We start from the raw sequence: 12,428 nt of genomic DNA on the forward strand, positions 1-12,428 counted from the left end.
TCTTAAAGAGTAAATATATTTCCAGTTTTGATAGAATTGTCAATCTATCAGTATCAGAGTGTAGAAAACTCAGATTTATTTCTTCAGAATTTTTGACTCAAGAATCATCAAATAACATTGGAGACCAATTATCATAAATTCCAGCTAGAAAAACTACCTTTTTTGCATAGCAAAAAAAAATTTTGCAGCAAAGAAAATAGGTATCTGGAAAAAACAGGAAAGTGAAAGAACAGACTGATAACTTCAGAACAGAAAAAGCAACTTTATTATGAGTTGCATAAGATTTCTGTAGGTCCTACAGAGGGTTCAGCTACACCAAGGTGCCATAGCTTGCTTGGTACATGCATTTCCTCAGTCATAACACATGTTCAGATAAGTTACAAAGGAAAACTGTTATTGAACAGGTACATGAAACACCAATGTTAATTGCGTCTTGAATACTACAGCTGTATAAATTACAGACACGTTATATAAAGTACAACTGCATTTTACATGCTGTAGAAGCATGCTTTACAATTAAACAGTTGCTTTCTCCTGATTTCAGTGAACTTTGGATCGTGCCTTAAGCCAACACAGTGCACACGTATCTAAACATGCAGTCACATGCACACATACACACGAACATATGTTTACAATATTGTTGATGGACAGCTTTCTTCATAAGAAAACTGTTAACATTGCCAGAATGAGCAGAAAAAAGGAGGCGCTGACAGACTCCCAGTGTGGAGCTCTTGCTGGATACAAGCATGAAGCACAAGTAGAAGAAGTTGTTTCACTCAGAAGGTGCTGCAACTGCTAAACACCCCACAGTAGCAAATCTAACTGGAAATACATAGCTAACATGCAAGGGACTGAAAGGGAAAAGACACAGAGGAATTAGAAAAATATGTGCTTGTGAATAAGCACAAATATCTTCTTCTTGGTTAAAAGGACACATTTTTAAAAAATCGGCAATGAAGAAGTATTAACCAGGAACAACAGCACCTTCATTCTACACTAGTATATACTGTTAGCATTTAAATTCCCTGCTACTTCTAGGTTTTTCATTGATGAAGGAAGATTATTCCCCTGTTCCATAATAAAAAACATTAAACATTAGAAACGGATGTGCGTTCAAGTTTTACAGTTCTCCAGACGGATCTTTCTGATTTTAAACAATCTAATTCTGAGACATATTAAGTGTACATAGTACCTGAGCCAGATATTTATTATAGACTGAAATGTAACTGTTCTGAACAGAAACTAAAAATGAATACTTATAGTGTCTCACAAGCATATACAGCGTGTCTTAAAAAAGACATCTTTCGGCTAATTGTTCAGAATAACCATTACATAGTTAATAAAGGATCTTGTAGTAAGTTATGTACACTGTTTGCATTTTTGTGTAAGTAAGGAAAATTGAACAACAGCTGATGAATATAACCTTGAGATAACCCTCCCTTTTACCCACTCCTCCCCCCGAAATTTATAGAATTAAGATGTTGTGTTCTAGGTCCATGAATAAGCGCAGCGTGTTCAATATGTCCACAGTTATACTGACATTTGTTTCTAAATCATTTAATTAAAAGTCATTATTGAGAACAAAGAATTCATTAACAAGCTGTACATCTGAACAACTGATGGAGTTGTTGTGTTATGAATATCATTTTAATCCAAATTAGAAAACTGCACAGATGTGCTGCTGCAAAATATTGACATACTGCAACTCCCTTGGAATGTGATTAACATTTGTGTTAAACCAAAAAGTACATTAAAACCTGGCTTTACTAATACATTTAGGATCAGAATAATTCTTTTAATGCTGAAATATAGCATCTAAATAGTTATTATTTTTACCTCCATTTGGGATTATATGCCCTATTAATACAGCTTTAATACTATGTGAAATCTCTCTTTTTAAAAATAGTTCTTTCTCAAAGTGAACATATAGAGTAGAATAGGAAAGTGATAAACTTTGTATTGACAAACTTTTTGTTCCAAGATTTTGTTATGATGCTTTTGATTATAAGATCAAGCCATTAAGCAAAAGGAAATGTGCAGTATATGCAACAAATCAGAACTTCCTAGTTGTCTCTGGATTGTTCTTAACACAAACCTGTGATTTCAATACTTTTTTCCACCAGTTTTGAATAGATAGACTATTTTTCATTCTCTATCGCTACCGCACATGCATGTATACCTGTGTACAAAAATAGGGGTTTGAGATTAGGAAGAAGAGATTTTTTAGAATATATATCTACACTGTATAGATTTGCATGCAAATGATCTGACAACCAGAAACATACATTCAGACTTTGGCACAAATTTAACAAAATAGCTTTCAATAGGTGTCCGAGATGTAAATATTTGGAAACCTTTCCCACAAGAAAAACCCAGCAGCCTAATAACAATGCCACAAAGTTTTGTAAGTAGCTACCTACATTTGAATTTTTAAATCTGTAAAGTGATGAATTTTTAAATCTGTAAAGTCAATCACAAAACACCATATGACTGTAATCCCAAACTAGCCCTTTGCTAGTAATGAAGAGACAGTAGAAAATATCTAGTGTTTCTATGGGTACCATCCTCTCAATCACCCTCATCATCATTCCTCCTCACTTTATGAATTGAGATTTTTCAATAAAAAAATTCTAGAGTATTTGCCAGCTGTACTGAACAGTACTTGGTATATAGATTCTGTCTCTTCACTGAATATGTTCTTTCCCTCACCACAAAGTTAAATGCAAAAACAGTAAGATGATACACAACTAAGCTGGTCACATTACAACCATCTAAAAGACTGAGATAATTAGTTAACAATTCTCCATATAGTTCCTGTTATTTAATATATTAAAAGTTTACTTTTGTTTGCACTTGGTTGTTTATTGCATTCTCAGTAAAACTTTCACCCTCTTGTGTGTGTTTTAGTAAATACGTCTGTATTCAAGAGAACACAGATGGAGAGAGTGTGTAATTTCTGTTTGTTTGGGTTTTCCCTATCAAATGAATTTGTTATTATTGCAGCTAAATAAAAGAATCTGAATGAAATAAACAGTAAGATAGGAAAAAACAGAGTAGAAAGATAGGAAGATAGGAACAATATCATAGGTGGATAACACGGACTTTACTTACTAAACACTCATCCCACTTAATTTTAAGAGAAAGACAGAATGCTGTTTTCCAGAGAATAGTTTCAATGTAATGACTTTTAACAAAAAATTTTAAAAGAAGCTGTTATTTTAGGAATATTCAAACTAAATTTGATGTTGAACATTCATGCTGCAAAATAATTATAACATAGATAACTTCCCTATAATGAAAAAACCACCAAGTTTTGTAATGATGCCTGTCATAACAGCATTTGTTAATGAACTTTTTATAACTATGAGTAACCATCTTAATACCCCTTTTCCTGTTCCCCACAAGGCATTTGCAATTCAATGTTTACAGTCATTCAGGAAAAGGAGAAGTAAAAAACTAAAGAAGCCTGCTTTTCTTGTTTTTTTGCTCAGAATTCCCAAGGTTTTACTTATACTGAATATTCCTGATAGGATTTTACTATAAATAATTATACAGTAAACTCTGTGGTAACATTTTGTACACTATGGCATTGAAGCATAAGGTACTTCTCCTTCTTTGAGAGAAAACAATTCACATTGTATATGGGTTTACCTTAGATTCTACAACTGCAACTTCATAAATTAGAAATATGATGCAAAATAGAATGCACAGCTAAAATACCATTCAATTTTCAGCCATACTTAACAGTCAAGCATTTTTAAACTCCTTTCTAAAGTGTGCATGAAATACACACTTGTGACAGTGAACATTTACATTACCTGTATTTTACAGATTACTGTTCAGGATAAAATACTGCATGCAGTGAAAGTATTGATTTTCTTTTCCCTTTGGAAGCAATGCCAGCTTACTGAAAGCTATCCTTAGAGAAACTTTTATTAAACTTAAGACATGCCTCTTAAAATACCAAGCCTTTGTACATGCAATATTAAGCAAATCTGCTACGCAAACTTTTCATAATGCCTATGTCTAAACATCCATCAGCCACTTTAACAGCTCTTTTCAATAATGTACACACTTACAATAAAAAATCTGATTAAAGATCTAAACATTAATCTAAACGTAATACTATACAGTATAACTCCCAGCGAAAAAACAGGTTCACAAAACAGCTTTTTATCATTTACTTTCCTCCTCTGCTCTTTTTAAAGTAACATGAATGTTCATATCGCAGTAGTTCGACAAGTAGCAAAGACAGAAAAAATCCCTTTCCCTGTATTCAAAAAGTACAGAAACAATCACAAGCAGCAAACATAATTTAAATCAAATACTCCCTTCAGGTATGATACCCTCACTGAAGGCACGTATCAACATCCACCTTTGGAAAGATAATGAAGTCCTTGCAAAGCAGTGTAGGAAGGCAGTTATAATCAGAAAGCTGCCTTCTGTCCAGGCACTGGGACGTGCTATCCACTGGTGCTCCCCAGACCCACCGCCCAAGAATAAAGTGCCTATTGTCTCAGCACTGTACTAATTGTGAAAAAGCAGCCCATGCAGTAAGCATAATAATTATCCAGACAAACAAGCAAAGGCAATCAATGAAGGAATGAAAAGGGTAAAAATACACGACCAGACAAAGCAACCCAAGAATGAAATTAATATTCATAATGGAATGCTAGCCAGCGGAAGGTCCCTTTCATGGCATGGCTATTGCATACAAGAGACCATTGTCCACACACAACAAAATCAGTACATGGAGAACACTTCATGTAGCTCTGCTGAGGAGAAAAGCTTTTCGTTCCCAAAACACTTGCTCCCGGCCCCTCTGGTTTGATTAAATAAAGTTTTGGGCTCCTTTGCCCGGCAACATTAAAAAAGTTGTCTCTCAGGGTCCACCCTTCCCTGAGCTCTGTAAGGTTTTTTTTTTCCACCTCCCTGCTTTCATTTGCAGCTGTATAAATATGAACAAAAAAGCCATGCTCGTCCAAACAAAGAAAAAATGGACTGAATATGCATATCCTCATTAACTAAATTTAATTATGACAAGCAGCATATTAATCAGTAGTTGCTCCAGTTACTGCATTCATTGGAAGGGAGGAGGACTCCAAATTAAGGGGAAGCGTGGGGGACAATCGCATACTGATTAGGAGGCTGCTCACAACATGATACAATACACTTTCTAAATAATTATTCAGAGGAAACAGAATAAAGAGGCAGACTGCTCTATTTTTAAGACCAGCTCAAGAACAATTAGCCAAGAGCATGATGACAAGGCTGCTTTCTTTTTTCCCGTGACTGCTTCCACCTCCACATTCTCACACCAACTAGCTTGGCAAGCACTGCAAAATTTGCATTTCATGGAAAAAAAACAAAACAAAACAAAAAAAAACGCAAAAGAAGACGAGAGAGAGAGGAAGAAGACGAAAAAGGAGAAAGAAAAATCCCACGCTGTCCTTGCTGCTGTTTTAAAAAGAAGGCCCATGCCACTACAACAGCAGAGAAACCCTATCTAGCTGGCTGTCACGTTTAGGGGCTCTGCGGACTCACTGAGCTGGAGCTGGAAACTTTGCACACTGTGAACTTTGCAGCACGTGCATTGCAACAGTGAAGGAGGAGTTCAGAAAGGAAAAAAAAAAGCTTCCAGGGAGGGGAAAAAAAAAAGTTATCACACCAACTTACCATCCACCAGGTCCTGGCTGACATGTCATAGCATAGCTGCCATTTTATGGAGCTGTCCGATGCTTTCCCTGCCATTACGCTGTCAGCAACCTTCACCAGATGCAGCTCAATGGAAGATAAGACACCTAATCAAGAAAACATCAGCAGTGGCTTGCTGGGCTACATGTAGGCCAATCCTTATCACGCTGCATCATGGGAAAAGCTCCTTTATTAGCAAGAACTCCAACCTCACTGATATAAAGACAAGGATCAGGTTTTTTTCCTTTTTTTTTTTTTTTTTTCCTTTTTGTCTGAAGGGATTGGTGAAACTAGCCAGCGTTCTTTGTGCATCATGTGTACACCAGTTTAGTATCTCGCAAGTGGGCGGCTAGCTGCATTGCTGGGCTATGCAGACTTAAGTTTATTTGCATTCTTCTCCGTTGTATATTGTTTGACATGGTTCGCGGTCAGCTCCGAGCATAAGAAAGGGGGGGAAAGAAACTGCTCTGAATTAGCATCTCCCCCAACAAGGACAGACCGGTTTCGCCAACGCGGTGGGGGCACGGTTCAGATGTCGCGCGCGCACGTGCGTGTGGACGCGCGCCTACACACCGGCACACGCACGCACACGCGTGCACAGGCGGGCGCCCCGGGGAACACACAGGTAGCAGCTGCAGCTGGATGCAGCAGGGGTTGCCAAAGGCTACAAACTCTGTTCTTGCACTGGACATATGGAAACAGTTTAACTCTTTGCAATCAGCCTTTAACAAGGAGTAGGAAGGCTGGTAAGTCAGCATGAGCAGCGGGGAGGGGGTGCGGTTAGGATTTCAGTGCCACAGACTTTTCCCCCCTCCCTGCCCATGGATGCTCATGATCTCCTCTGCTCTGGATGATCTAGCTGGGAAGGGGGAGGCGAGGGGGTGGGCAACTGTCTGTCAGTGCTCCCTCCTGCTCCACAGCTTCGGGTCATCTGCCTGTTGTACCTACCACCAGCAGAGAGAGAAGGCATTCCTCCTGCAAGGTTTTCCACGCAAGGCTTTTTCCCTAATGGAAAATTTGTGATTCCCTGAAGGAAGGGCTGGCTTAGAAGAACAAATAATTCTGACTTTATTTTAAGCTGCGGAAAAGGGAAAGTATGTATATAAGCACATAGAGGAAATCAATAAACCCTGGCTCACATTAAAGGGGATATACAGAAAGAACAGGATTTGCTAGTCCTGGCTGAAGTGATCAACATCAGTTTTACTGCTGCATTGCAGATTCTATATGTGCTTTGGCTACAAGTCCCTCTTTAGCAAGAAAAGCCCCACATTTCAGAAAGCATCTTTTTTAAAATTTTCACATTAAAATAATAACTGTAAACAAGCAAGTATTTAACACGCTTAGAATCTCTCTACTGATTGTGTTTTCAGTTTACCATCTTCCACATTTTGCTCTGTATTTTATACTTGAAAAGTCTTTGCAATTGACAGGCCCCTTATGCATATTTGCCATGAGCCATAAGTAAGAATCCAGGACTACTGGCATATGGAGGTACCACGCTACGGCACACACAGTCCCCACCAGGACTCCTCATTGCTGCATCTCTTCTTTCCCATGCTTGCGCTTGCCTCTTTTTCCACTCTCTCCAGGCTTTTTCCCTTCCATGAAGATCACCTCCAGAGTTAATCCCTCACCCAGCTGAGAGCTCACTGTAGCTACTGCCACAGTCGTGCAACGATCCCACTGGTGATGGGGGTACCCATGCATGCACCCCATTGCTGTGGGATGGGCAGCAGGTTTGTCTGGCATGGACCTACTGCCTTCAGCTGTCAGAAGTGGCATCCATGGCACATTTAATTAGGTCCCGAAACAGTGACAGCACCTACAGAAATGACTCTCTGAGCAAGTCCAGAGCTCTGGCAACAGAACAGCTCTGTAGCAACACCAGGTGCATCAAAAGATTAAAATTGTTTTCCCTTCTCCACGTGTGCTATTGAGGTCAGCTTGCTGCCTCAGTTTCTTATTTTAAATACACTGATGAGGCCAGCATCAAAAAAGCCAGACACAGAATCAATGGAGACTCTGGACATCCCAGTTCCCTAAATTTATATAACCCTTTTTCTAGAAGAGCTCTGTACAACAAATGAGGATGTTTCCTTCTTTTTCATTTCAGCTAGGTCACAATGATAAATAGGAACCTGAGCAAATTTTGGATTATTGGCAGATCTGCCTCCGGTCAGGTGCTGTGGGATGGCTCAGCACACTGACAGTGCACAGGAGGTGTTAACTCACTCTGGCTCAGTCCCTACATCCTGGTCAAGCAGCCTGGCTTTGTGATAAACATTTCAAGGTATGGAGAGCACCAGCAGCAGAGTTTTATCCAGTTGTTGGTAGGCAGTGTACAGTCAGATGTCCTAAATGGTCCCAGCCTGAATCTCTCCCATGGCCTTCACTAACTGGCTCATCGTCATGGCGGGACTACACGCAGCAGTCAACTGCAGGTGTGAGATAAACCTCGGACAAGAAGAAGGACGCTACCGCTCTCTTTCACACATAACCCCTAACCCCAGCTAACAAACATACTTCCCAGTGCAAGGAAACCTGGGACTAACGTGAAGAGGTGCATTTTCTGCAGTTTCTCACCCACTGAAGTCTGATCACAGGTGAAGAGACCAACTGCTTCAGCCACTAATCTGCCCAACTAGGGCAACTCACAAATCCCCAGCAGCACTGTGATGGCTGGGAGAGGGAGCCCACGCTTTAGGTAATCATGAGCCAGTTTGCTGTGCTTAAAAGAGGATAAAAGTTTTATCACGCTATGAGAGATCCGAGGCTGCTCTTAGATGCCCAGCCCACAGCAGACCCAGTCGTGCAGCATCCTCTTCTACCAAGCCCCCTGCGACCAGTGGAGCTGCTCCATTCCAGAGGAACACAGCTCCTGAAGCTTCAGGAAGACTACGCATCTCCTGTAGGCACAAACACCACACGGATATTGGGTTTTTATGCAGCCAGGGAAGACAGAGTTAACGATAAGCCTCCCTTCTATTGCTGCCTGTTGCCTTCTTGCATTGGCTGAGGGCAGAATGGGGATTTCTGGCACCAAGAAAAACAACGCCTGCAGCGCTGGTCAGTGTATGTTTCCCATACACGTGCTGCTCCATGCCTTCTCCTGCCTGCTGGGAGGTCTGCCTTGCTCCCAGCTATGTCTGTTTTGCAGATGGGATTTTTAAAATGCTGTAATATGTAGGAAGAGATCTCATTTCTTATGCTGCTTGAAGATAGTCATACACAACACAGGGAGAAATATGTAATTGGACAAAATTTTTCAGATGACCTTTTTTTCCTTTCAGGAAAAGACAAATTTATGAGGAAAGCATATGGTATTGCTTGTTACATAATAGCGGTGCATTTCAAGGTTATTCAAACTTCCATTTAGGTAGAAGGGTGGGGAGGTTTTAACTGGAATAACTTAAATTTTTCAAGTGAGTTGGATTTTTCAAGTGAATTTGAATGAAACATTTGCTCTGACTGACCCCAATTTTTTTTGGCTAAGCGTCTTTTTCCACATTTTCAAATGAACAAAAGAAGATATCAAAATATAAAATTTGGTAGAACAAAAAATCTAGTTCTTATTTAAGTGAAATAAGATGCAAGCAAGTTCATTCATTTCTAGATACCTGTCTTCCTAACACATTAAGAAAATAATTGCCAGCCTGACTTTTCCCCAAGGGTTTCGGCTTTTGTAAGATTTGTTTTCTCCAGGCTGGCTCAGCTTTTGACTCTACTCAAGGGGAGATGCCCATTTCATATCCAGGAGGGAGCCAATGAAGACCACCACTCACGAGGAGCCCTCAGGAGTCAATTAGTTTCTTTCCATAAGGTCCCAACACCTACTAACAGAGAGGTTCAAACCAAGAACTCACAGTATGCTGCTCTGGAGGATACGCAGTGCTGGCACAGAGAGACCCCAACTAGTAATGTAGATTTAAATACAGAGAACAAGATCAATGTTCAGATTTTGGGATGATCTTGAAATCTTTTTTTTTTTTTAAATCCGCTACTAGAAAAGTCCTTGATTGTCTTTGGAAGGAAAAAAAAAACCCAGTGATTCTGAAAAACTCCTATTATTGTAAGTCTAGAGCAGCATTTTTTTCACTAGTGGATAGAGACAGCCTAGTGTCCTGAGGGTATCCACGGTATGTAGAGACCCTTCCAGTGTTGGCAATTCTCTTTCCACGATAGTCAATATAGGCCTGTGGGCAGACACAGATCACAGCTCCTATTTCCTAGGAAACTTTTTATTAAGCCAGCCATTAGTGGAGCCAAACCGTTGATATTAATAGCAGACAGCTAGCCACAGATCACATTCATGAACTGCCTCCCGCAGTTCTCACACACACACCCGTGCACACACTCGTCACTGCCGGGCTCAAGCGGGGAGACCAGCCCCAGCTGCGTATTCAGATGTGGGACATTGCACTGATGCACCAGAGGCTTTTAGGTAGGTTTGGAAATCCCCTCCAGCGCTCTCTTGTTTCACCAGGTGCACTTACAGCCTAGCCTCAGCCCTTCATGGGAACCCAAAAGGACTGCTGGTCTCCAGAGTCAAACAGCTCTTGGGAGACTTTCACACGCTGCCCCTCAGCACATACTTTTCCTCTTTCCCTTGCTGTTTTCTGGTAAATGTTTGCCGTCCATAGTCATTGGCACCTACAGAACCCAGTCACATAAACTTACACGGAGATAAGGTCCTTTATGGCACCAGGAGAGGTCCTTTATGGCACCAGGATTTTTCATTTCTATGAAGGGAGCAGTACGTGGCTACAGAAGCCTGACAATCCACTGCTTTCAACTGAGTTACGTCCCCTGGAAAATGTAAATTTGATGATTCCTTCATAATGCGGCAGTGGTGGTGGTGGCGAGTAATTGCTATTAACTTTGCTTAGCCTTTCTATTTTTCCCATTTGACATTAGTAAAGAGAAAAATAAGGCTTTAAAAAAAAAAAAAAAAAAATAATCAAACCATGGCAGCATTTGCTCCAGAAACCTCTTTGCTGATTGCTAGAGTTATTAAATCCAGCATTCTTACGAAGTCCTTTACCGGGCATTTTATAACCAGAAACTTCCACTTTAGCACTTTCTTTCCTGTGGACAGACGTACTTCCTCTCTTCCGGAGCTCTAGAGTGCCCAAGAGGTGGCAGGGTACCTCCAGGACTGCGCAGAGCTCCGTAGTTAAGTCACAAGCAGCCCTGGCTAAGAGGAGCCACCAGCAGCAGCGGCGGCTTCAGTGAAAGCAATAAAGGCGGCTGACGGGGAGGCTGATCAGTAGTGACTTTCCAATATCCCTCCTTTTGCTCCCATCACGCGTGCCTGGTAGTCTTCCAGGCCGAGCACAGCACTTTTTGGGACAGGTAGAAAAAGGAGGGTGGCAGGTGCCACCTGCAGGTGGACAGGCTGGCTTCCAAAAGGCTGGAGACCCAGTTCCCAGGCTGATGACATTCAGGAAGGAAAGTAATGCTAAACTATTGTTTGCAAGTAACTTTTTGAAGTCATAAGTGCTGAGTGCCGACTAGCAAAGCAGATATGGCAAAACAGTTAAGTGAAAACTACTGTTTTTAAAGTTACACACCAGTCAAACTCAGAAGCAAATATGATGGTTTAACTTGAAAAAATAATAATGATATAATTTCAATATGTCCACAGAACTGCTGCAGCTTGTGTATACTCTTGTGTCCTATCATAACTTGCAACCTGGGCAGGAGACAGACAGTGGTGGAGACATGCCCAAAACTGGAGGGTTCAATTGTACATTCTAAACCAGCCCCCGAAAATGCTTCATTTGCATTACTTTGATTGAAATAATTCATGTACAATAATGGAGCCAATGCACAATAAATTTAAATGCTAAAAGTCTAGCATTCTGTTACATTTATTTTTAAAAAAAGTTTATGAAATGCAGTATGTGACTTTTTCTCATTTCTAAAAAATTTCCCCAAAGCAAAACCATTATTCAAAGATGGACATGGAGTTACACTTGCCATTTTCAAGGAAAAAATTGTTTGATATTTAAGAATTGCATGTCTCACACAAGTGTTCTTTATTCACTAAGTGCTCTGTTTCATGAGGAGGGTGGCCATTAGTGTTCAGTACAGGATAATACTCTATCCATCTCATATGTGGATTGGATTTCATCCCCATGACCCATGCAAGAATCATAGAAATCTGAATTGTATCCCCTGAGATTCAGTGCTAAGAAGCCCAGTAATAAATGGAAGTCATTATGCTGCTTGTTCACAATCTCCTTAGAAGAAAGGATGGATTCTTTTCACCTTCTCTTTGAAGAGGGAGTCATACTGATAGGCTTCATCAAATAAACTGCACTTTTGTAACTGGATGTGGAGCAAGCACTTTGCTTACAGCACATCTCCGGTTCAGGGCCTGCTGAAACAACCTTATCCGCTGGGATCAAAACCCCTACTCGGTGCTCACTATGCGCTGGCATGAACAACAGTACAACGCAGAGGGCTCTAGGGAAATCAGTGCCCTTCCCCCAGACTTCACTGCAAATCTGGCCAAAAGCAAAAAAAAAAAAGAGCAAAGCTGACTGCTCCCCTTTCCTAGGGCACCATAAGCAATAAAGGTTCGGCAGCCAAATGCAGCCCCCAGCAGCAACTCCTTGCCATTTCACGGCGTAGCTGTCCCTTTTGCACAAGTGTGCCCAAGGACAGCGGTGTCAGGCTGTGCCCTCGCAGCCTCGCCGAGTGCACCCGCGGTGGGCAGCGGTGATGAG

Source organism: Mycteria americana, chromosome Z (assembly GCF_035582795.1).
Source record: "Mycteria americana isolate JAX WOST 10 ecotype Jacksonville Zoo and Gardens chromosome Z, USCA_MyAme_1.0, whole genome shotgun sequence".
NCBI lineage: Eukaryota > Metazoa > Chordata > Aves > Ciconiiformes > Ciconiidae > Mycteria > Mycteria americana.